General features: G+C 39.4%; 1 pseudogene; it reads right to left on the reverse strand.

The window, feature by feature from the left end:
* The window catches only part of LOC108519610 (importin subunit alpha-3-like), a 34,840-nt pseudogene extending 15,256 nt beyond the window's left edge, over positions 1 to 19,584 (reverse strand).
* Positions 19,585 to 26,869: the final 7,285 nt, after the last annotated feature.

Consider the following 26,869-nt stretch of genomic DNA (forward strand, 5'->3'; position numbering starts at 1 on the left):
TGAGGGTTTCTCAAAGAACTCAAAGCACAGTTACCATTTGACTCATCAATTCCATTACTGGCTATATACCCAAAGGAATATAAATCATTTTATCATAAAGACATATGCACACATATGTTCATCACAGTACTATTCACAATAGCAAAGATGTAGAGTCAACCTAAACACCCATCAATAGTAGAATGGACAAAAAAAATCGTGGTGCATATATACCATGGAATACTATGCAGCCATAAACAAAGAACAAGATCATGTCCTTTGCAGCAACATGATGTAGCCATTATCCTAAGTGAAATAATGCAGAAAGAGAAAACCAAATACCACATATTATCACTTATAAGTAGCAGTTAAACATTGAGTACATATGGACACAAAGAGCAAACAATAGACACCAGGGCCTACATGAGGGTGGAGGTTGGGAGGAGGGTGAGAACTGAAAAACTACCTATTGGGTACCACACTTATTATGTGGGTGTTGAAACAATCTGTACCTGAAACCTCCATGGCATGCAATTTAGGTATACAACAAACCTGCACATGTTCCCCTGAATCTAAAAATAAAAAAGAAAACTGAGTCAGAGAGAGGTTTGATGAGTTGCCCAGAGGCATAAAGCCAAAGGCGAGACTCAAAACCAGACATCCTGTTTCTGCAGTCTAAAGTCCTCCCCATGAATCTCATGGCTGCCCTCAGTGGCTTTGGTATGCCTCAGTGGCTTCTCTGTCCTGTGTTCATTTACTGTGCCCACAGAACTAGGAGACTCATTTTTGGAGTTTCAGTGTCAGCTCACGCTTGTGATTTTACAAAAGCAAGTTAAGCCTTCCTGGTGTCAAAGCTTTGAACTCAACCTTCTGTTGCCTTCTAGGGATGTCACCCAGGTCGACTATGAGGATTTTGAGACAAAGGTGAAATTCAATACAGGATATTTTCAGAATCTCTTTTCTGCCCAAGAGATGAAGCTCCCACCAGGCTGCAGATGGTCCCTCTGATGTATTTTTCAGCCCATCCCTGGACCTCTAGGATAGCCTATGAAAATCCTGGTGGTTTAGTGTCATAGAATTGAAGCCTGGCAAGGAAATACCAGGGTTTCCTTCAGTGATGTCACATTGATGAGAATCTGGAAACAGATTTTAATGACCTTCAGAAAAGGTGAGTTCATGGCATTACTGGGTCATCCATTCTGATGTTTAACCACCCTGTGATCAGCACATTGTTTTCCTCTTGTACTTACTGTGACTCCATTGCACGTAAAAAACCCTTTCCCACCTTTTATGTACTTGAAATCTCTCCAGAGTTTTCAATTATCTAGGCGCAATGCCTAATATTTAAATTAAATCTAAATTCTAACACAGAGCTTATTCCAGACTCTCTATGAGAATTGTATACTGTTACCTCAAACCTAAGCAGAATGGGGAGGATTATGTGATGACATAAATTTTCTTTGACTGTCTTACTGAATTTACAAAGTATTTCTGGAATTGCAATGTGATGCTTATAATATTGATTACTGCAAAATGATTTCTTTGCATGTAAATGAACATTGATTTGGATGATGGGAGACAATTAAAACCATAATATTATTACTGATATAATGCTATACAGAGGACAGAGCTGGGTTTGGGCAGCAGAGGCCTGAATCCTGGCTCCATGACTCACTGGCCGACCTTGAACCAGTCACTTAAATGTTCCACAGCTCAAGTTACTTAGCTGAGAGCGGAAGGTTTATTAGATGGCTTTTAAGTTCTTTCCAGTTTTAAAAGCCAGGGACTCCAAACCATTAGAAGCAGAAAGTAGAATGGACTGGGAAGTGGGGGCAAAGGAAAGTTGTTAGTGGGTGTAGAGTTTTAGTTTTGCAAGATGAAAAAGTTCTAGCAATCTGTTGAACAACAATGTGCATATAGTTACCACTACTGTACTGTTTACTTAAAAATGGTTAAGATGGTAAATTTTATGTTATGTGTTTTTACCAAATTAAAAAATCAGGGACCCCAGTGGTCTTCCTTTTTTTTGGCATCTCAGTGAAAATAATCTTAATACAAAGTGGTACACTGAAATTTTAAGTCGTATTTATCTTGAGGTCTACATGAACTCTGACTCCCTACTCCAGAACACACACACACACACACACACACACACACACACACACACACACACACACGGTTTCTGGGGAATCACTGTAGAAATGCCCCCTTTAAAGTGCATTTTAATGGCGAGGAAGTTGTCATAGTGTTCCTAACGTGAAGATTGTTTGGCTGGATTTATTTATCATTAGGACTTTTTCCTTCATGATGGCCTGGAAGAATTTAGACTTTATCTCCAACATGGGGAATGTTATCCAGCAACGGTCTTCCTTAAAGCTTATCCTCAAAGCCAAGGAGTTGGCAAAGACTCACATTTGGTGTCTGAGCAAAGAGAGCTGAAGTGATTGCTCCCGCTGTTCCCAAACTATGCCTGAAGGAGGTCTCCACACTGCTTTTCAACACTTGGTTGGATCCCCAGTGTTGACATGGTGACTCGGAGAAGAGCTGAGCAGCTTTGTGAACATCAGAGCATCAAGATCTAGCGGGGTTGGGGGGCGCTTCGAGGTGGGCCGGCTTGAATGTTGTGAGCAGGAGCAGATGTTCCCAGCAACCTCCCACCCCACCCCTTTCCCTAAATAGTCCTTATTTATGTATTTGGTGCCAGTAATATTTTTCCATTGTGCATGTTGATATAGAATTCAGTTAGTGCTGCTGAAGCTCCAGAAAGTTGTAGAAAGAAAATCTGAACAGTCTTCTCCTGAACATTTAGAAAATCAAACCCATTGCCTGCCAAAAGAAAAGAGGCACAAATGCCCTTAGCAAAGGAGAAGTGCTCTGGGCTGCTGTTCCTATTGGGATGTTGCCAACCCCACCTTATCACCTTGTAGATTGTGGAAAGCTGTGGACTAACTTGAGGCACAAATTGACTCCACGTGTTTTCTCCCATGGTGAACTCTTGCTTTCTGATCACTTCAGGGCAGGAGAAGAGAGGCAGTGCTTGGTGGGCATGTGGCTTTCTGCTAGTGGGGTGGGGTGGATTCTCCAGCTGAAACCAATAAAATTCACTCAGAAGAATTCTTCACAAAGTTAGATGGGAGTTTGACAGTCCCAGAATGCTCACACAATTTCTGCAGCTGTGCAGTTCTTAAAAAACAAAACCCCAAACAACAACGACAACAAAAAGTCTTAGAAAAAAGGACAGTGTTTCTAAATTTCTCTTCCCACAGGCACTCTATGCCTGCCTCTGGGCACGTCATCAGAAAAGCTCACTTCTCAGTGGTGTTAATTCATCAATCATTGGAAATACCTCTGTTCAATCATGTCTGAAGCTGGTCACAACAGTTTTCTGCTTCTTGGTAGAAGTGTGGTCAGTTTCATCCCCACTGATTTTATCTGGGCAAATGAGCTCCCCTTTAAGTGTGTTGAGGTGTGAATATCTTGTCCTAGAGTTTTCTAATTTTGTATATGGCTAAGAAACCATTCAGGTTTTCTCCTGTCCTGTGTTTGGGCCATCTTTTAAGTTTGTACCACTGCACATGCTACAACTTGTAGAAGAATGGGTGCTGAGTTGCTGTCTTAAAAATGTGTTTTCCTTTCTTTTAAGGATCACAATAAATGGTGTTCTTCTCAGAAACTAGTATACAGTGTTTACAGCAGCATTATTCAACAACCTGTGTCCATCAGTAGATAAATGAATAAACAAAATGTTAGTACATATATACAATGGAATAATGATCTAGTCATAAAAAGGAGTGAAGGGTGGGCATGGTGGCTCATGCGTGTAATCCCAGCACTTTAGGAGGCCGAGGCAGGCAGATCACCTGAGGTTGGGAATTTGAGACCAGCCTGACCAATTGGAGAAACCCCGTTTCTACTAAAAATACAAAATTAGCCAGGCATGTTGGTGCTTGCTTGTAATCCCAGCTACTTGGGAGGCTGAGGCAGGTGAATCGCTTGAACCCGGGAGGCAGAGGTTGCAGTGAGCCGAGATCACGCCATTGCACTCCAGCCTGGGCAACAAGGGCAAAACTCTGACTCAAAAAAAAAAAAAAAAAAAAGAGTGAAGTACGGATACATCATACAATTTGGGTGACTCTTGAAAACATGATGCTAACACATTAAAATATTATAAAAAAAAGATATGAAAGAAGCCAGACACAAAAGATCACATACTGTATATTCATTTTATATGATAAATCTGGAATAGGCAAATCTATGGAGTCAGAGAGCAGATTAGTGGCTCCTTGGGGATGCGGGAAAGGGAGAATGATATGGTATGTTTTTCTGGGGTGATGAAAAAGTTCTCAAGCTAGAGAGAGGGAGTGGTTGTATAACATTACAAGTGCACTAAATGTCACTGAATTGTGTACTTTAAAATGGTTAATTGTATGTTACATGAATTTAATCTAAAAACTTTTTTTTTTTTTTTTTTAAAGAGGTATGTTGTTTGATTTTTTAGAGGTGTCCTATTTTAGTTTGGGTGTGTGTCTTTCCTTCTATGCCAGCCCAGAGAGGCTTATTCTTCACATTCTATCTAAACGATCCGTTTCAGGCCCTTGAACTATGTACAGTTGATATTTAGCCTATCTTCTTATATTCTCCCCCAGAAATTTATACATCCACAGCATTTCTCAATTTGCGTCTTTTTCTTAGTGACAAATATACCCTTTTCAGAATCTATGCTCAAGACTAACCCTGATTGCAGGTGAGAGGAACTCTGGAAAATTGGTAGCTCAAGATGAATAATTTGTTAGCTTTTCAAAGCTTTGGAAGTCAGGGTGCAACAAGTGGAGCTTTAAAAAACAAACAAACTGGCTGGGCGCGGTGGCTCATGCCTGTAATCCCAGCACTTCGGCAATCTGAGGTGGGCGGATCACGAGGTCAGGAGATCCATCTGAGACCATCCTGGCTAACATGGTGAAACCCTGTGTCTACTAAAAATACAAAAACAAAATTAGCCAGGCGTGGTGGCAGGCGCCTGTAGTCCCAACTACTCGGGAGGCTGAGACCGGAGAATGGAGTGAACCCGGGAGGCGGAGCTTGCAGTGAGCCGAGATCGTGCCACTGCACTCCACTCTGGGCAACAGAGTGAGACTGCATCTCAAAAACGAAAATGTGGCACATATACACCATGGAATACTATGCAGCCATAAAAAAGGATGAGTTTGCTTCCTTTGTAGGGACATGGATGCAGCTGGAAACCATCATTCTTAGCAAACTGTAACTTCACAAGAAGAGAACCAACACCGCTTTGTTTCACTCATAGGTGGGGAATGAAAAATGAGATCCTTGGACTCGGGAAGGGGAACATCCCACACTGGGGGCCTATCATGGGTGGAGGAGGGAGGGGGGGGACTCTGCCCACATTGCGGTCCGTTTCAAAGACAGTATACCTGAGGACCGGCCTCCAAACTCGCCCAAGTGACAATGTGGTTTGGATGGGGGTGTGAAGCTGAACCAGTTGCGGATTGGAGGTGGCAGCAGACCAGGACATGCACAGAATATTTGCATGTGAGAATAGCCAAATCCGGCCCAACGTAAGTGCCAGACATGCCAGCCATACCGATGGAGCTATCTCTATCAGAACCTATAAATAAAACGAAAACAAAACAAAACGATAACCAAAACAAACAAACTGAATACCTCCTTTGCTTCTGGTCTTTTATGAAATTTCTTTCGCTGACTTTTCTCTGTGAAATGTTCTAATAAAGGAAAGTATTTTCCTCCTGCCTATTTCTATGTTAAAGCCTCAAAGTATTAGAAGATGCTAAAATGATCCTATCGGTAAAAGTAGATAACCCTATAAATCCAGTAGTCATTGGGCAATTGTAATTCATATTCTGGGAGTGGGAGCCCCTGACTAGGAAGAGACCCATGACTGAGAGGAGGCAGCAGAGGAGGATGGAGTGAATGAGCAGGGAGTCAACTGGGCCCATTAGAAGCAGAGGAAAAGAAATGAGGATGGGTGTTTACAGCCTGGAGATTTTGCATGCATGGTGAGGCAAGACATACTTAGGATTACTGCTCCTCTGCTTCTATTGATGATGCTACAAGAGCCTCTAGATAGAATTGTTCTTCAGTTTGATAATCCGGTTCTTTGTTCATGTCTCTTATCCTCAGGAAACAGGGACAGCAGTTTTCCTATTTAAGCCAAGAAAAACTGACTTTATGAATAAACTTAGTGTTGAATCCCTGAGGGACCCAGATTGACAAGACAAGCTCAAGTGGAGGAACTACTGGAGTCAAGTTCCATGTACCAAGGGTAAAAATCAATCTTCTTGTTCAACAAGAAAGGACTGCAATAGCTTTTTAAAACAGCTCTCTGGACTTCAGATAACTAGTCAATATTCAGATAAGCTAAGTGATAGTTAATCAAAAGCACACATTGAATTTATCTTGAAGTTCATGGGTTTTAAGATGACGGAGATTAGTTATCATAAGTTTGAGGAAGTTCAGCAAATGCTCCTGGGGTTGAGTTTGTAGACACAGAAATTCTTTAGGTAAGAGTTCAGATGACTCAGAAGATTCTGCATCTGATCATTCATTGTTTACAAGCCCTTCTCAGTGGCATTAAAAAAGTGTTCCTTTCATAAGAGTTTCAAAACAAAACCAAGATGGGCAATTCTTAAGAGAATACATTTTGGAACTAAAACATTACTGTTTTGAAGTAAAATATAAAATTAAGACAACAGAAGAATAATTTGATCTATTCTTATATGAGAGGTTCTCCATTTTCTCCCAGTGATACCCTCTTCTTAGTGCCTGGAACACACACAGCCAGGAAAGAGTCCTCCTATCCACAGGTGATTAGATTGGGGTGGGCAAGAGACTTAAGATGGACCAATCAGATCTTGTCACCTGTAGGAATATGGAACCTGGGCATGGAGACTGTATCAGTTCATTCTGAGTATCTAAGGCATCATGTTGCCCTTAGTATATGAATGACTAAGTTGAGAAGCTGGTCTATGGAGAGAAGAGAATTAAGTATATGTGCAGAGAGAAGCAGTCATAAGAGCACACTTGGTCCCAGAGAGAGAGAGGGAAAGGAAGGGCAAAGGTACCTGGTGACTTTCTGGGTTCCCTAAGACCAGCTCTGGTTCCTCTGTTTGGCCTCTTTGAGATTCCTTTGTGTGTGTCTTCATGATGTACTCTTTTTGTTCATATTGACTTGAGTGCGTTTCAGTTTCTCACACTCCCGAAATGATCCCTAAATAGTTCAGTTCTCTGCTCACCACCTAGTGCCAGCCCCTCCAGGGCAAATGGTGATCTCCTCCATTTTAAAAGCTTTTCAGGGATGGGGATTCCAACTCTCATAAAACCCTATTCCAGTGTTTAGAAACCTTTAATTAGAGTCTTTCTTATTCCACACCAAACTGTTACATAAATGATAGTCCGTTTTTCTTCCTTTTTTTTTTTTTTGTCCTGTGAGATAGGTAATAATTTTCTTACTTGAAGACTTTAGATCTTTTATTAGTATTTCTTACTAATGAACTTACCTGATTATAAGAATCAGATAGGAAGTGTGTGTTAAAAATTCAGATTCCCTGTCTCCTCTGGATCTGATCCAGAGATCTAGGGTGGAGCTAGGAATCTGTATTTTTAACAAGCACCCCTAGCGATTTATATAATCAGGGAAGTTGAGAAAGAATGTATTTAACAATAGTTAACAAGTTACCCCTTGTGATTTACTGTCTCCAGAAAAATGTGTCACTTCTAATTGCCTCCCCACCTAAGTCTACAAGTTTAAACTCTTCATTCTTTCCAAGGCTCAGAACAAATGCCAGTGTTTTCATGATCCCACAGCTGGGGAAATCTCGTCCTCTATTTTGAGTTTGAGAAAATGGTGACTTAGCAGCACTTGGTACAGGACAATCTAACTTTGATCTTTGTCTCTGACTTCCTTATGGAATTTCTTCTATTTTTTTCTATTATGGTTATTCAGTGACTTGTCTGGTATTCCCTGGTATACCATCCACACAGGAATTCTTTGCAGCATGCCACAGAGGGCTGTGTAAGGAATAAGTTCATGCAGGGTGTGTGTAGGGCCTTTTGGTGATCTACCCTGGAGGCCATCCTGCTGTGGCTAAGGGGTTATAGGAGAGCCTACCCTATTGAGAACAACTGTGGAATTCTCTAGGGCCAAATCCAAAGAGGGCTTACCTCCCAATGTGTGTCCCCCACCCTACCCCATTGAGAGTGGCATAACAATTAAGGCCTTTATTAAGAAAAGGTCTACCAGGGTGAGTAGGGGAAGAAGCTGACTTTGGGGGAAATGCAGTTTGTCCAGTGGCAATGGTATCTTCTTCCTCTTTTTGCCTTGGGGAAGAGAAGGTATTTGTTTTGTTCCTTCTACTTTCTACAAGATTGAGGGGTTTAGTCTATTCTTCTCTCTGTAGTTAGAAACACAGTTTATTCTCTGAAAGTTACTGTGCTCCTAAACCTGAAACCATCAGAATGTGCAGCACTGCATGTGAGGGGAAGGAGTTAGAGAGAAATGGCAGAAGTAAGAGGGTGCTGGTGTGGGGCAGGAGACAGTCTACTTTCATAGTGTTTGAAACCCAAGGGATAGGGTGTTCCCTGTGGTCAAGGAAAGACTGCCAATGGGGGCAGGGCTTAAGTTATCTTGCTAGGAGCTTCCAAGAGCAATGTCTCTTTGGGTGAGGGAACCTTAGACATAACAAGGTGTGGATGGGCCATCGTTTTAGTGGATAAGGGTGTTTAGTGGATAAGGGTGGTGAGGAAGAGGCAGGGCCTCTGAACCTCAGTGACTTTCCATGTGGCATGTACTATGCAGGAAGAGGTCCCTGAGTGATATGGTTTGGCTGTGTCCCCACCCAAATCTCATCTTGAATTCTCACGTGTTGTGGGAGGGACCTGGTGGGAGGTAATTGAATCATAGAGGCAGGTCTTTCCTGTGCTGTTCTCGTGATAATAAGTCTCATAAGACCTGATGGTTTTAAAAAGGGGAATTTCCCTGCACAAGCTCTCTTCTCTTGTCCTCTGCCATGTGAGACATGCCTTTCACCTTCCACCATGACTGTGAGGCCTCCCCAGCCACATGGAACTGTAAGTCCATTAAACCTCTTTCTTTCGTAAATTGCCCAGTCTCAGATAAGTCTTTATCAGCAGTGTGAAAATGGACTAATACACCGAGCATCCTCTGGAAGGCAGCAAATATATCCCCTTGAGACAGGCAGCATTTAGGTTCCTGCCACAGGAAGAGGTACAGCAACAAAGAACAGACAAAGGGAGAATAGACTTGCCACCCATGACTTATGGCTACTGAAGCAAGAGGATGCCATCTCTCACCCACTGCTCACCACTGAAACTTTTGTGAGGAGCATGTGTGTGTTGGGGGGTGGTAAAGAAGAATGAAAGGAGGGAGCAAGAGAGCAGAGTGGGAGAGCAGACCTCTCCCCATCTTCCCAACCCAGGCAGTTTGAACCAACGGCTTAGCTAAAGGTGAAGAAAAAAGAGAAAGCTTTGCACAGTGCATAAGATGGCTTTAATCACCAAAGAAGATGAAAAAAAGAATGGGACTCAAATTGAGATTTTGTTAAGGGAGGTGGCTACCCAGAAGAAAGGGGATTTTGAAAGGGTGAAATTAATAGCCATTATTTAGACAATTAGAATCATTCCATGCTTGTACTTCTTAGGGAAACCAACATATGCAATGAACAGATTCTCTATTCAATTTCATTATAACATTTTTCAGATATGAATCCTGGACTAACCTCTGTACTTGAGTAAAGGTAAGACCAGGACTGTTATAATGGAAAGATTACTTGCAGCTCCTGCACAACAATATCATGTTGCCTTTCTAACAATGCCTTTAAAGAGATGATGTATAGATGTGCTAAGCTATCCATTATCATGCCCATTCTTTACGTTATTTGTAATTTTCTCCTTAAGTTCTATTTTGTGCAAGTGCTTTTATAGTTTTATTGAGGTATAATCAACATATAATAAATTATATATATTCAATAAGTATAGTTTTATAAGTTTCAACATATGTATGAAACAACGAAACCATCAACACACTCAAGATGATGAACATAGCCACCACTCCCAAAAGTGTCTTCATGTTCTTTTATTTTTATTTACTTATTTTATTTTATTATTTTTTTTGAGACAGGGTCTTGTTCTGTTGCTCAGGCTGAAGTGCCGTGGCATGATCATGGCTCACTGCAGCCTCGACCTCCTTGAGCTCAAGCCATTCTCCTGAGTAGCTGAGACTGCAGGTATGCAACACCATACCCAGCTAATTTTTTGTAGAGACGAGGTCTCACTATGTTGTCTAGGCTCTTCTTGAACCCCTGAGTTCAAGTAATCCTCTAGCCTTGGCCTCCCAAGGTGTTGGGATTATAGGCATGAGACACCATGCCTGGGACCTCATTTCCTTTTTTTTTTTTTTTGAGACAGAGTCTCGCTCTGTCACCCAGGCTGGAGTGCAGTGGCCAGATCTCAGCTCACTGCAAGCTCCGCCTCCCGGGTTTACACCATTCTTCTACCTCAGCCTCCCAAGCAGCTGGGACTACAGGCGCCCGCCACCTTGCCCAGCTAGTTTTCTGTATTTTTTAGTAGAGATGGGGTTTCACCGTGTTAGCCAGGATCCTCATTTCCTTTTATATCTCTTTCTCCTACTGCCTCTTCCTATCCTCCTCATGCCCTCACTCCCCCAACCCTGAAATCCTCAGGCAACTTCTGATATGCTCCCTGTCATTTTTTGGATTAGTTTACATTTCCTAGAATTTTATGTAAATGGAATTATTCAATATGAATTCCTTTCTTTTTCTGGCTCCTTTCACTTAGAATTATTTTGCCGTTCATCAGAGTTGTACTTTGTATCAATGGTGCACTCTTTTGTATTGCTAAATAGTGTTCCATTGTATGTATATACCACAATTTATTTATTCATTCACCTGTTAATGGATAGTTGGGTTATTTACAGTTTTTGTCTGTTACGAATAAGGTTGCTATAGACATTTGTGTACAAATCTTTGTATGAATGTATGCTTTTATTTTTCTTGGGTAAATCTGTAGGAAGTAGAATGGATGGATCATGTTGTTACTGGAAAGGGGTCCCAATCTAGACCCCAAGAGAAAGTTCTTGAACCTCACATAATAAATAATTTTGGGCATGTCCTTAGGGTAAATTGAAAGCAAGTTTATTCAGAAAGTAAAGGAATAAAACAATGGTTACTCTATAGGCAGAGCAGTGGCATGGGCTGCTCAACTGATTATACTTGCAGTTATTTCTTTATTGTAAGTTAAACAAGGGGTGAGTTAATTATGAATTTTCTGGGAAAGGGGTGGGCAATTGAGGGTTTCTCCCCTTTTTAGAGCATATAGGGTAACTTCTGAATGTTGCCGTTTCATTTGTAAACTGTCGTGCTGCTGGTAGGAGTATCTTTCAGGATGCTAATGTATTATAATTAGCACATAATGAGCAGTGAAGATGGCCAGAGGTCACTTTCCTCGCCATCTTGGTTTTGGTGGGTTTTGGCCTGCTTCTTTACTACATTCTTTTATTAGGAAGGTCTTTGTGACCTGTACCTTGTGCAGACCTACTGTTTTATCCTGTGACTAAGAATGCCTACTGGGAATGCAGCCCAGCATGTCTCAGCCTTATTTTACCTGGCCCTTATTCAAAATGGAGTGACTCTAGTTCAAATGTCTCTCACAATATGCAGATGTATGTTTAACTTTTAAAGAAATTGCTAAATTGTTTCCCAAAGTAGATATAGCATTTTGTGCCCCCACTAGCAGTATTTGAGGCTCCATTTCACCTATGTCTTTACAAACACCTTCTGTGATTAGTCTTTCTAATTTTACACATTCTAATCAGTATGTACTGCCACCTCATTGTGATTTTAGTTTGCATTTCTTTAATGACTAATGGCATTGACCATAATCATTCCTAAAGAACATCATTTTGATTTTAGTCCAATATACTAAGATCACTAAATTCTGTTCCCCCTTTTTATAGTGGTCCTTTTCTGCCCAGGTTGTTGCTGAGCATTCCAGTGACATTGTGCTACATCCTGTTGGCTAAGCTGGTGATAAAGCCACGAATAAATGCCAACCATCTGATTCAACGACATCCCTTATATTGGTGCTGATTATAACCAAATTTTGGGTCTCATATTCTAGTTGATGTGTACTTAGACATGAGAAACAGGTTCTAGACCCTATATTTTTTATTTATTGATAAGATGTTAGATTTGGGGAAATCAGATTCCTTGGAATTATTGTTTTTTCCCCTTTCAGCATGATCCGTCTGTTGAAGACACTGAAATTGACCTGGCCTAGTACAAGTTACGTATCCCTTACCTGAAATGCTTGGGACCAGAAATGTTTAAATATTGCATTTTTTCCAGATTTTAAAATATTTGCATGTACATAATGAGATATCTTGGAGATTAGGCCCAAGTCTAAACAAGAAATTCATTTTTGTTTCATATAAACCTTACACATATAGTCCGAATGTAATTCTATATAATATTTTAAATAATTGTATATGTTTTAATCACACGAGGTCAGGTGATATGGTTTGACTGTGTCCCCACACAAATCTCACCTTGAACTGTAATAATCCCCATATATCAAGGGCAGGGCTAGTGGAGATAATTGAATCATGGGTGTGCTTTCCCCGATACTGTTCTTGTGGTAGAGAATAAGTCTCAAGAGATCTGATGGTTTTATAAGTGGGAATTCTCCTGCACAAGCTCTCTTGTCTGCTGCCATGTAAGATGTGCCTTTGCTTCTTCTTTGCCTTTTGCCATGATTATGAGGCCTCCCCAGCCATGGGGAACTGTGAGTCCATGAAATCTCTTTCCTTTATAATTTCCCAGTCTCCAGTATGTCTTTATTAGCAGTATGAGAACAGACTTATACATTAGGTGTAAAATTTTCCACTGTGGTATCATGTTGGTGCTTAAAAAGTTTCAGATTTTGGAGCATTTTGGATTTCAGATTTTTATATCAGTAAATCTGACCTGTATAATTCTTCTGCTGGACAACCAAGCATTTTACATAACCTTCCATTAATGTATCTATCTCTTAGGCTCCCTAACCTAAAGACTCATCTACACTAAACACACATAAAAAGTGGCATAAATGAGTACGTTTTCAGATACAGGGTGACTATTAGATACCCTCTGAACTTCTTCTAGATATTAGTCAAATTGATTTTATTTTTTGTAGCATTTTCTCTTTTATTTTTATTGAAGGAAGCACATGATTACTTTTTCCACTTTATCACTCTTTCGGGTCCTCTGCTGAATTCAGAACTCTTCCCCTGACTTCTTCTCACCAGGTTTAGATACAGTTCCCTTTCCATCATGAGGAATTCACCACCCTACTAGTCTTTTATAGTTCAGGTTGTCATAAATCTTTTATTTATATCTCACAATCACTCTTCCTGGGTGTCTTGCTTCCAGCACCACATATGTTTTAGAACAAAGTTGACTCATATGATTTTCAATTATAATTTAACATGCTTCCCTTTGTATTTCCTGCCTGGCTGTTTTTCATAAGATTTCCAATTCTTATCTCTCTCTTCCTTGACATATTAGCTCTGTTAGAAAGGCTCAGACTTACTGACTTTGTAGAACAATTAGTCATGATTCTTCTATGCATCTGTCCACTATCTTGCTACAAAGATGCTGATTTTCTTGACATACCAATTTGTCAGTATGAAATTGTGAAATATATTATGTGAGCCCTCTCTGTGGCCCCTTTAGAAAATTTGGATATTTGAAAGTGTATTTTTGTATTCATCTTAACTCTGATCTTAACAGTCCTAGAAGATTCTAGTTTTGAGAAGTGTTTATGTGTGTGTGTATTTATATATACCCCCAATGCATTCTTAAAAGAAATGTCTTTAGCTGATTCATGAATATTCACTGATTTTATTCAGTGATGAATAAATCTAGTATTTGATAACTGTTAAGCCAGCATGATTTGGACTCTTCTTCTACCTACTTTTCCTGGAGTCACCACTGTGATTATACTAGCTTTGAAGAGAGAAGTTTGGATTGATTTGAAGTAACATGTGAAAATGTGGTTGAGGTTCCTTACAGTCTCTAGTGGAAATCTGTCCACATCAGAGAACCTCTGCATGAGGTGGCATGATTGGTTTTATGTGTTCCAGGGAGGCCTAGTATTTGACAAGCTGGGAATGTTTTGGATTAAAATGGAAGCACATTGGCAGAGTGATGTGGGGAAGCTTGCATAATGTATAATGCCTGTCAGCACCCTGCCTTGATGGAGCTGGTGCTTACAAGTCCCTCAATTTAATGAGTCCAATATACACCTATGAGTTTTTATAAGCTAACACCAAAGCAAGTTAGAAAAAGTTGAAACACATATGTTTTTTGACCAACTGTGATATTTTCAGGTACTCACCCATGAGGCTTTAAAATGCCTATAAAATTTTCTATTGGAAGCAGTTTCTGGAAGCAATAGTGTACTTGGGGTCTAAATTTACACAGTCCCTTGAAGGTGCATCACCTTCATGATCCAAAGATCTGCCTTGTAGCAATTCCTTCTTCTTCATTCTTCTATAGTTTTGCACTCATATATTTTGACCAGAAACTAAAATTTTTTGCTTACTCTAATGCCCTTTGATCCATAGAGTTATTCAAATTTTAAAAAGTCTTGAAACTACCAAAAGGGTTACTAAATGGTATAGTTGGGGGAGGAGAGAGGTGATTGTAATGGAATTATCTGAGTAACAAAGATTTGACAATAAATCTATTTTATTTCCTACCTTATTGATGAAAATCTTTGTAACTTTTTTTTAACCTTAGTAAGTTCAATATAGTAAGCATAATGTAACTTTTCTCTAATGATTGAGAATGCTGTTGTACCCGAGGCTTACAGTTTTGAACATTGACTGTCATTGGGAATAGTTCCTTGCATACAATAGATGCTCAGTAAATATTTACTGGAAAAACAATGAACGAATTGCACAGTACTACCATTCCAGAAATGAGAGAGAAGGACTTAAGTCTTCATCGACCCCAGGGATACATTGCCTATTTTTCTATAAAAGATTGTCTTTTACTCTTTATTTTCTAAATTATTTTGTAAAATGTGGAACACAAAAAGGGCCATTCAACTGAGTGTTAAGTTTAGATGGGTTCTGATTAACTGAGCCTTAACAAAATATTTTTTAAAATTTTGTCTTTTGTAGAGAAAATGTTGAAAAACACTGACAGTATTAGTAAGAAACAGGTTTGCTCAGATGTAGCTTAAGACACTGTAAAGCTGTCTTGAGCATTCAAGAATGTAGTGGGTTTTGTGTGTGCCAAAACCCTTTAGCTTATACCATCCCAATGCTAAGATCAGAAAGTTCGACGATCCACGGAGTCAAAAGGAGCACAGCTCAAGCCAAAAAGCATGACAGGATGCACAGTATATGTTGTATATTGCCCTCTTTTAAGATTTTTCAAAGAAGACATGAAATGAGTATTCCCTAGCCAGATTCTCTACTCTCTTCATTACAGCATAATTGGCACTATGGTTTCCCTGACATCTGTACCAAAGATGTTGCTGATTGCTGAATGCATGATATTGGCAGTGGTTGTCAGCTGTTCTGGGTTAGTGCAGCTGATGTAATCACCAAAGTTTCATTCATAACAAGAGCTCGTCTTATAAGGCCCCTTAACCACTCAAATATGGATTTGTGCTGTACGGTCAAAGATCGAGCATGTATGCAGCACGAAGAAGTCCAGAACATTCTGGTAGATATTTTATTTGCCAACAATATTTCTTTCAGTTGTGTCCAATAAAAATAGTTTGAGTGGATGAATGGTGTGGAGAGACAAGGTTCTTATACCTAGAGGTCTCTCTGATCTTTCATCTTTCCCCCTGAGATCTCTGCTCCACTTTTCATCAAAAGCGCCAGAGACACGCTCCTTCAGGATTGATTCTCATGCTGGTTTCACAGGGATTGATGATGTGTGTTTTTCTTGTGTAGCCATGTGGATGGAGTAACTGATCTTCCTTGTTGAGCAGTTAATGAGTGCTTTTCTTTGCCTGGCAGGCTTCTATTTCTCTTTTAAAACTTGGCTCAGGCATCTTCTCTGCAAGGGTTATTTCTTGACACTCCCCCCCACCCCCAACAACTCTGCTTCTGCTCTCATAATATCATGTGTTTATGTCTGTCAAAGCACTCACAACACTGTATTGAAATTTTGTGTTGTACATCTGTCATCCTTTCTAAAGTGTAAGCTTCTCTAGGGCAATGGCTGGGTCTTACTCATCTATGTATATCCTGTCCTGAAGCATCGGATAGCAAAGAAGTATCTTTCTCAAACTGTAATGTTTGCAGACAACTTTATCTGGTGCAGGGATTGATTTTAAGTATTACATGGACCTAGCACTCAGTTACATTCAACTACATATAAGAATGTTATTCCTCTTTATAATTTTTTTCCAATTCTTCTGATAATGACAAGAGGAAATTCTTACTTGGTTCTAACATGTTATTAATGTGTCCCCAACTTTGCTAAGGCTTTATTTTAATTGACTTTGGGGCTTAGAGTCTTTAACAGACAACTGTATCCACCCAGAATGTCATAATATTGTTTGTTTTTCATAGAGTTTATTTATTTTTTGGCCATCTTCTATTTATGGCAAGGGATACTGGTTTTTCTTTGTTGTTGTGATATGCAATTTCCTGATAAATTTTAATTTATTTCAATTAAAATGAGTCAAATATTAATAAAAAGATGTAAGATGATATGTGAAGGTGGCTTCACTGTCAGATTATCATGTAGTGCATAACCCTGAGCAAGTTAACAAGCCTCTGTAGACCTCAGTGTTCTTCAACAGTAGAAGGGAATGGAGTTAATCATCACATTAATACGAATATGTAAGGTCAACCATAAGATTACAAAGAAATCTTTTATGGAAACTTTCTCTTGTTTCTTGAGGAGGATATTTACTTTCCTCTCCCATTATCAGTCTTTGTGCGGAAAAGACTGAGAAGTATCAATGAATGTAAAAGTGTTTTGTTCAAAACAAGGGCTGTAATAACTGAATAATCATATCATTTACACAGTAATACATTATAGAGGCTTTACGAACATTGCCTGTCATCCTTAAAAACAAGCAATCCTTAACAGGCACTCTCAGCCCTACTTCCCTGCCAGACAACACAGAAATTTAGTGGCTTCCTCAGATTTCAGTTCCAATTTTTCTGATTCTAAAACCCACAAGCTCTTCGTCCTTTGTTACACTTGCATTACAAAGTGAAGCCACGAGGGCCTGAGATTCAGAAATCTGTAATGACAATGCATTTAAACATGCACATAGTATCTACACAATTGTACATAATAACATCCTTTTTTTAAAAGAGAAACTGGTTGGTATCTGAGGGCTCTAGAAATCATCTATCGGAGGCCAAAATCGTGTAATAGTTGACCATTCAGTATCTGAAGCTTCACATTGTGTGCGTGATCTTTGTGTAGAGGTGGGTTGGCTAGAAAGCTTAGAATCTGTGCTTCCCCTTTTGTGTTTTCATGGTTTTGTAAGAAGATGAGAATCTTAAATGGTCTTCAAAGTGGAAAGAATAATATTGGTTCAAAAGGGGCAACAGAGATCCCACAATGTTTGGAATGTAGGAAGGTTTCACATCTTCCTTCTGATAGCTGTCAGGAGTAAATACCACTAACTGGCCTCAGATAATCTACCCAAGATGCTTAATTCCTCTCCTGAGCAGAGGATAGCAACACTTCAAAGATAATCCTCATTTTTTTATTTGCAAAAGTTTATTCGCAAATTTTTTTTTGCAAAAGTTGTTTTTGCAAAAGTTTTTTTTTGCAAAAGTTGAAGAGTAGGTAATCCCAACTTTCCATATTTGTAGCGCTCACAAATCAGTTAACAAACCAACTCTTAACTCCTTTTCCAGATATGCTTGCATTAACAAAAGTGGAGATATTTAGATAGATTTGCTCCATTAGCTGGATCCATTACATATACTACTTGTTATACTATTCCCTAGTGGTTTGTATATGCCACTATAGTGAGATTCAAAAAAATTTTCCAACCTATATTTGTAATATAAAATGTATATTTGGTCTTAGTCCCCATTTCTGGATATACAAGTCTTAAAATCCTTAGAATCTACAAAGTGATGTATTTTTGTATGCTAATAAGTTGACTGATGGCTGGCAGTCTCTAGGTAGCTTCAGGATGGCTTCTAGTCACAGAAAGGAAGGCAGGATTGGAGGTTTGGGACTTTCAGCCCCTCTACCCAACCTCCAGGGAGGGGAGAAGGGCTCAAGTTTAAGGCGATCACCAATGGCCAGTGATGTAATCAATTATGTCCATGCAATGAACCCTCCATAAAAACCCAGAAGGACAGGTTTTGGAGAGCTTCCAGAACAGCTGAACATGTGGAGGTTCCTGGAAGGGAGTTCACCGAAGGAGGACATGGAAACTCCTGGCCTCTTGCTCCATACCTTCTCCTATGCATTTCTTCATTAGCATTGTTGGTAAAAGTCTTTATAATAAATTGGTAAATGTAAGTATATCTCTCTGGGTTCTGTCAACCATGCTAGCAAATTAATACATCCAAGGAGAGGGTTGTGTCACCTCTAATTTATAGCCAATTGATCAGAATTACAGATAAAACAACCTCTTGTGATTGGCATCTAAAAAGCGAGGGGCAGTCTTGGGGACTGAGCCCTCAGCTTGTGGGATATGACACTATCTTCAGATAGATAGTGTCAGAATTGAACAGTTAGAGGATACCCAGCTGTGGCCACTGCAGGAATGATTGCTTGCTTTTTGTGTGTGGAAAAACCTTCACACATTTGGTCACAGAAGTGGTCTGTGATGATTGTTGTGGTGTGAGAGCAGAGGAAAACAGTCTGTGTCTTTTCTACTCAAAATGTTATAAGTGCAAATGTCTTAGTCACATTCAAAACTGTCTTTATTTTTCTGACTTCATCTTATCTCCATTTGCCATCCACATTAGAAAATAAAATCTTAGAAAATCTCTGGCAAACATGATAATTTTAGGTTACAACCCAGTTTACTTGAGGCTTTCCTTGTGTCTCTTTTTCTTGTCCCAGGCAATCGTGCCGTTTTCCAGGGTTCCACACAGGAACTTGTGGACCTGCAAACTTACTGGGGCATTCGATACCCTCACTCACTGGAGCAAAGGGCACGGGGACACAGCATCAAAGGTGCTGTCTAAGAAGGTGTCTTTGTATCTTATTCTTGCTGCCCTGATAATTCTGCTCCAAAGATTCCTTTGTCTTATGGAATCTTTATTGAGTCTGGACAAAAACCTTTAATTTTTTTGGTAGTTTTAAAACTTTATTTGATGTATTTGATGATCAGCAGCTGGTTCTTATTCACATTGGCTGTAGATTTTTGAAAGTGGTAACAGGTACAGAGGTGACCAACGTGTAGAGCTTGTTTAGTGAATCTTCATCCTCATTATGTTTTCTGGACAACAACACAGACATGGTATTGGACATTACTTATTTCTTTGGCCCGGACAGCTTTGTTGAGCCTCGCATTAATGGACACATCTGGAGTATCCATCTCTTTCATGGCAAATTTCTGGTTCTCTTGGAGTGCCTGAGGGGCATGCTTCTTGAAGCCCACTCCACTGATGCGCTTGTAAATGTCATTGATGGGGTAGTCTTGAGTCACCACCTCTTGATGGAAGAAGAGCCCTTCTTCTCACCACCCTTTTTTGTGGGAGCCATGCTGCCAGGCCTAAGTTGGAAAGGAAGAGCGAGGAGGATTCCCAACAAACTTATTATAACCACATTGCTTGCTTCTGTTCTTATTGTTTAAGCTAGGACCCAAACAATGCAATCGCAGCTTGAAAGCCTTCCTCACAAGGCTATTGTCTCTTTAAAAGATTCAAAATTGTATTTTGAACCTCAAAACTGAGCTTGGACCAGTTTTGGGTTGGGCATATTGCAGTTTATTTTATTATAACTCTCTTATGGCTTATACAGACATTTTATATATATAATGTTCCATGTGTGAAATATTTAAGAAAACCAACACGAGTAGTGACATTTTGCATTTCTGCAGTAACAGCTTGACTCTGAGGGCATGAAACTGGAGTATCCCAGCTGCCTGGGCTGGTAGCAGGCACCCTGGGGAACATGGGTGTGCAGGAGATGGAGGCTGTGTATTGTAAATTCTTCAAATCACTGTCCTTCCATATATATGAAACTATTCATTTTTATAAGCCCGACGGAGCATTAAATGTTTTGTTGCTTCTAAATCTCACTGTAATGAAAACTTATTCCTGCAGTCTACTGAAGGGTTCAATCAATGTTTTTCTCTTAATATTTCTATATCTTTCCCTGCATGATAGAGTCAGTAACTATGACCCGTCAGATGTGAAAGAGAATAAATAAATTCTTAAGTCCTTCATCAGAAACTACACTTAAATAAAACAATTTTAATTGTACACATTTGTCATATATGTTGTTCTTTTGAGATGAAGGTATATTTTGGAGGCGAGTAGAGTTAAAGGGCTTTATAACTAGTGGAATTTAGGCTAAAACTGTCAAGTAATATTGCAAGTGTCTAGCAGGTGGCAGCTGTTACCCTGGTTCCTGCATGGCAGGCCCTTGAGCCCTGAGTAGTGCAGAGGTTCTGGAGTCAGGTTACTTGATTCCACAGCCTAGCTTTTTTCTTGATGAGTTTCCTCAGGCCCACTCTGTGCATCAGCATCCTGTTCCATGAGGTGGCAAAGATAAACCTATCTCAGAGGGTTGCTATGGGGACACAATGAGTTAAAGTATGTGAAGTCAGGCCAGGATGTGAAATCTTAACCTTCAAACCTTGCCTTCTATGCAAATCCAAACACACATTTTTTTCCTCATAAAGGTGATGTCTAATAGATGTCCAGTTACATCGTTGGGAAATTATTTGATATTTACCATGTATAAAGTGCTGTACTGTTGTGGACAGCAGGAATGTGAAATGGCTTAAAACATGGTCTGCCCCCAGGGAATTTAGAAATGTGGCAATAAAATGGGGACATAAAAAGGTAGTTTTCAGAGCAAGATAGTTTATGCAAAGGGTCAGTTGAAACCATAATTCTTCAGGGACTATTAGCTCAAGCTGACATAGGCTGGGGGCCCAGGACTTTGTGTGTGGTATTCCATTTCATGCTTCTTTTGTTAGAAAGGTGTCTTTCTTCTCCAGGAACTTTCCCTGGACCCATTTCTAACCTCTGAGATTACTGGGCAAAGAATGGGGAGGGAATTTCATGCAGGAAGAATATCACAGAAAATGAATGGACTAGAGAGCACAGAGGGCCTATGTGAATTTGATTCTGTGAAAATATAAAATGTATCATGGGAAATAGTGGGGATGTTGCTGAGACAGGCAGGTGATGGGAGCCATCAGTAGCAATTGGGCAAGGGGTTGGAATAAGCAGACTTTATGTGTTAGGGAACATCCAATGGCATTGTGGAGGATGGAGTCCCTAGGGGCAGGACTGAGTCAGGGAAATCATTAGGAGGCTATCATAATAGTCCAGGTGAGGGTGGTTGTTGGGACCTATAGCTTAGTACATTTAGAGAGGATGGGGTGGATTCATGAACTATTTGGGAGAAAAATCTGGTGAATTTTCTGACTGGAGATCAAGGGTGGTATGGGTGATTTGGACTCATGAGAAGGAAGCGCAGGAGAAGAGGCAGGGTCAGCTTGGGAGAAAATCATGAGTGCGAGGAGCCTGTGCAACATACAGATGGAGTGTCCTGTAGAGGCTGGATGTAAGTTGGGAGGTCAAGGGAGAGATCAGGGTTGAGAGAGATATTGTAGCATTACTGGCATATGTAGTTGAACTGTGTTAAGGAGGTTGTGGAGCAGGGAGAGAGCAGGTTCAAGATGGGTCCTGAGAAGCACTTAAAGGTAGGAGGAGGAAGAGCAACCATAAAGGAGTATGCAAAAGAATGAAGATGAGGGCAGGAACCAGAGTGCAGGGAGCAGGAAGTAAATAGGAGAAAACCCATGTGGATTACCTTTTGGGGAAAGAAACAATAATTAGAAGAAAATGCAGTGAAAGTTGTGTACTACTGGGATGATCTGGCCACAGGGTTGTGACTGCATGAACCAGGTTGATGACAAGCAATAGGAGGTAAGAAAAAAAATACCAGGAGACTAGGCAGGAAGGCTCCCCAAGGCTGGGAGACTAGACAGATGGGGCTGCCATTGTCAGGAATAAGGTCATTTGTAGTCACACTGTTTCCAGGGACATGTGTTTCTAGGTTGATCATGGAATGGAAATTTTAAAATAGAATAGGATGTGGTGGTGGTATTATTTAAACTAAGATTTTACTTATATGTACTAGCAAAAAAATGCCAGAATGTTTTTTTAATGAACACCTACTTTTTATTTAAATGTGCTGAGGTTGTGCCTAAAAATTACATATTATATTAATTTGCATTTCTTGGTTGGAAGACAGGCACTATCTTATAATGTGTAAGTACTCAGACTACTAGTTCTCGCTTGTTAAACGTGGGGATAAATAGAATACCATCTTGAAGAGGTTGTTTTGATGACTAAATGAGATCAGCATGTATATAAGCATAGGGGTCAGCACATAATAAGCACTGAAAGAAGGTTATCTGTTATTTTTATTTTGATAGTCACTCCTGAATATGATTTTTATGCAAATTGCAGTTTATTGAACAGGGTTTCAGTCATTTAAAACTTATGATAATTATATATAAGCTTATATTTACTTCTGAGCTACAAGAATGAGATATTCTTACCTAAATAAAATTACAGAAATTCTTAGAAGAAAATATGTACCTACTTAAGAGAGCTGTTTTTCTTCCCACCATTTTAGATGCACATGATTTAATTCCATGTAAACTAAAGCTAACAGGTAGACACTTTGGGCACTTTACAAGTTATTGAAATCCGTTTGCAAATGCAGAAGGTCTATTAAATAACATTTAACCCAATGCATCCACCACAGAACTTAGTCTTCAAATTCTATTTGTTTAAGTATATTCTACAGAAGAAAAAATTGTACTGAATTCAGAAAACATCTCTTTCTGATATGTCAAAGTTACTTGGGGTTTTGATAATTTTATTTGTGTGAATGTGTGAATGTGTGTGTGTGTGTGTGTGTGCACGTGCTGAGACTAACTAGAAAGGACTTAATCTTACGTCCCTTTTAAATGTGACTTTCTCTGGGATGGTATTTTGGATATTATAGATACTCAACAAATATTTCTAGTATGCCTACAAGAACAAAATATAATTTTTGTAATATTCTAAAATTGGTTCATTATTTGATGCAGATATTCGATTTTGTGTTTACTTTAATCACCTCATATCAGGATGGGAAGATATCTCATGTCAGTTAATGGTATGCTTTTCTTCTGAAATGTATATCTATAGATTATTTCCCTTTCTTTCCCAGGTAATAGAATAATTCACTGTGGATTGAGTTCCTAGGAAATTTGATGTCCGTCAGGCTGAGATTACTATATCCAGGAGCAACACAGGTCAGGTTTCTTTTCTCATGGAGGATCTGGGTTTCATATCAAGAAATATTCATTTATTTCATTTCCTCCACAAAATTCTGTGAGATATGGTATGCTTTAAATTTAATCTGAAATACACAGATTTGTAGCAGTCTTTAAATAAAATTAATTCTTAAAAAGGGTTTTTAACTAACAATTACTTTGACTTTCCACAACTGTGGTGTAGGCTTTCATTATAAAATGAGGAAAAGGGACAACCTTGTGCTAGGGTGCCTGTCAGAAGCTCACTTGTAAATAGGGAAATGCCAGATTATTCATTGCACAGAGCGAAATTCAGACTTGCTTGAGTTAAATGAATTTCTCACTTCCATTCAGTGTGATATTGCCCGTTGGTCTTGACCAAGGGGTTTTGTTGTTTTTGTCTGTGTGTGTTTTTTTTTTTTTTTTTTTTTTTTTTTTTTTTTTTTTTAATTTTTTCCTAATTTGACTAGCTCTGTTTCCTTTCTTTGGAGAAAAAGATACCTTTTCAGAAATGAATCTGAAGTGATTTCAGCATGGTCAATGTGGTCTAATTTGGCTGGAGGTAGAGGTTCATGATTAAGGGAAAGCATGGAAGCTAAGGGCAAACCTGACTAGGTTTATCAACCTTTATCCTGCTTCACTTGCTTTTAGTTGATTTAGCTATTCAAAAAAATTACTTACCCTGAGTATCACTTAGCTAAGCAATATATCACAAGACTCCCTTCATTTTCTGTATGGTAATGGTTGCCTAAATGGTTTTCAAATGACCATCCTGAAACTGAAGGGAGTCTTCAATTTAGGGAGACTTCAGTTTCACAATGATAAAGATTGCCTGAACTGATTTTCAGAAACTTAGAGTCTACTCTTGTTCAGTTTGAGTCACTTGAGACCACTGACTCTTCAACTGGGCCTGTGTAAATGTCCAGTGGGTGACCTTTTGACATCAGAGGGCCGTGAGCTCCACCCTCAGATCATGCTAATATTGCCATTTTGCAAACATACATCCTATGAAGAACCATGAATCTTGACTAATTCTTGCACAGAACATAGATTACCACACTTTTCCTTACCCCCACTCACTTTTCTCTGCCTCACACCACTCTGCTCCGCTATTCCAAAAGGATTCCCAGTCCCCATCTTTGGGGAGGTGGGTTTGAGACCTGCTTTCCCATCTCTTGGTTTGGCTGCCACATAAATAAATGCTTTCTCTGCTGCAAATCTCGTTGTCTTGGTGATTGGCATACTGCATCATGGGCAAAACAGGTCTAGTTCAGTAACAGCATCATTGCTTGGAAAGGAGGAGATCTCTAAGATTCCAAAGTTTCATCTAGACAATGTTTTGGGTCTTTCTTTTTTGAAATCTCTAAAATATGAATTTCAGTGGATTGTATCATATTTATAAGACAGTCTACATTGTTTACAGTGTTTCACTAAATCCTATAGTTTATACATGTCTAAAGCTTTATGTCTACCAATTAGTGAAATGACATAAACTTCAGTGGTGAAGACAGGAAAATATAGGTCTTCTCAATCATTGTTTAGTTTCTCTATTTTGAGATATGCGTTGAAAAATGGGTAATATTTACCCAGAGCAAAACAAACAAACAAAAAACACTTTTTGGAGCCTGATGCTTGATGGGATGTGACAAAAAAAGAAAAAAAAAAAAAAGAAAAAAAAGAAATCTTCCACTAGATTCTGTGGTTATAAGGCTAAGGAGGCACTAAAGCTAATGTTTCAGCAGCGTGCAATTAAAAACACTTTTGGTAAAGTCTTTTTTCTTAAACATATTGTGGATTTTCCAGTCTCTCTTTCTGTATCTATTTTATATATTCATCAAGGTTCCAAATTCCTTCAATAACCAGAGAAAACCTTTTTTGTTTTCCAATTACAGGTAAATGTTCAAGTGCAAATAGAGTGTGGGGTTTGAGTAATTCAATTTCACATTAAAGTGCAAATGACTAACACCAGAGTCCTTCCTCAAAGTAAGGATCCTTTGCTACTGAACTGGAAGGCCTGAAACTGTTCTGTTCTGTGAGCAGGCATAATGCAACTTGGATCTGTTGCTTACTATTTCTTCTTTTTCTGTGTGACTCTGTTGTTTTGAATCAACAGATTGATTCTGTAGGACCAATAACGCATTCATTACTTCTGCATGTTATCTCTTGGCCTTTGGATAATATGTGGCATTGGAATAATTATAACTGAGACTGTTGTGTCATAGATTAAAAACATATGATTTGAAGCAAACGTACCTTTGGAAAAAGACGACATTTGGAACTTGTTATCTTTGTATGCATAACTTTTTTTTTTTTTAAAGACAATTGTATGGGATTCAAATGCTTTGACTGACCTAACAGAGAGCAGTAAAGAGTTTAATGCATTTCTTTCCTCACACAGCTTTCCTGGCCAGAGCTATGATCTGAATGATTGGCAAGCCCTGTAACTGAGTTCCCAGGAAAACAAATGACCTCACGGATGGAGTGGCTCCACATTAGGAAGTGCAACAAAAGTTATGAAATGTGGTCACAGCAGGGAAAGAAGTTTGTTTGCACTTGGATGGTGACCTTTTGTTTCTAAGGTGCCATAGGGTGGGTCACGCTATTAAGTGCCTTTACTTTGGTCCTGGGGGAAAATGTTGGGTCTCTCTTCTCCCCTCTTCTCTCCATTCTTTTTGATCTCAGTTTTTGGCAGCACCTTCTAACCATGTTATATGTTTGAGGCTATCAGGTGAGAATGCTTTTTGGCTTGTATTTGATTCCAGGGAGCAGAGCTTCCTGATTCCTGGCTCTTTTAGAAAATTCATTCCCATAGCACTCTCAGTGGTTTGTCATCATTTGTCTGTGTTGAAGTGTTGCATATTCTTTCCAATATTGTTATAGGAATTCAACAAGAGCTTAACTAGTACACCCTTTACATCTTTGATATGTTCAAGAAGCTATAGATGAGTGGGAGAGGTGGAAGCTTTGCCTCTGGAGAAGGGCTTGTTCTGGGATGGGATCTGGAGCTAGGAAGGAGACATCTCAGGAGTATTTTGGTCACTAACACGTATCTGTCAACACGGATACTCAGTTCTTTTCTCAACCCTTGTCTGAGTGGCCCCTAGCAATCTAGCTGACCATGTACCTGACTGAATTCTCTTGCTATCTGAAGATTCTGCACTTATCTTTTCATTGTTACCTCCTTAAGTGCTATCCTAGATACCTTGGGCTCGGAAGATTGTAAGCCGAGAAGACTCTTCTTCCTCTGTCTTCCTAGTCTTGATCTTTTGCCTATCCTGATGATTTTTCCTTTTTTAAATAGACTATTCTTTTTTTTTTTTTTTTTTTTTTTTTT

The sequence above is a fragment of the Rhinopithecus bieti genome, unplaced genomic scaffold (genome assembly GCF_001698545.2).
Source record: "Rhinopithecus bieti isolate Rb0 unplaced genomic scaffold, ASM169854v2 scaffold_48948, whole genome shotgun sequence".
Classification (NCBI taxonomy): Eukaryota; Metazoa; Chordata; class Mammalia; order Primates; family Cercopithecidae; genus Rhinopithecus; species Rhinopithecus bieti.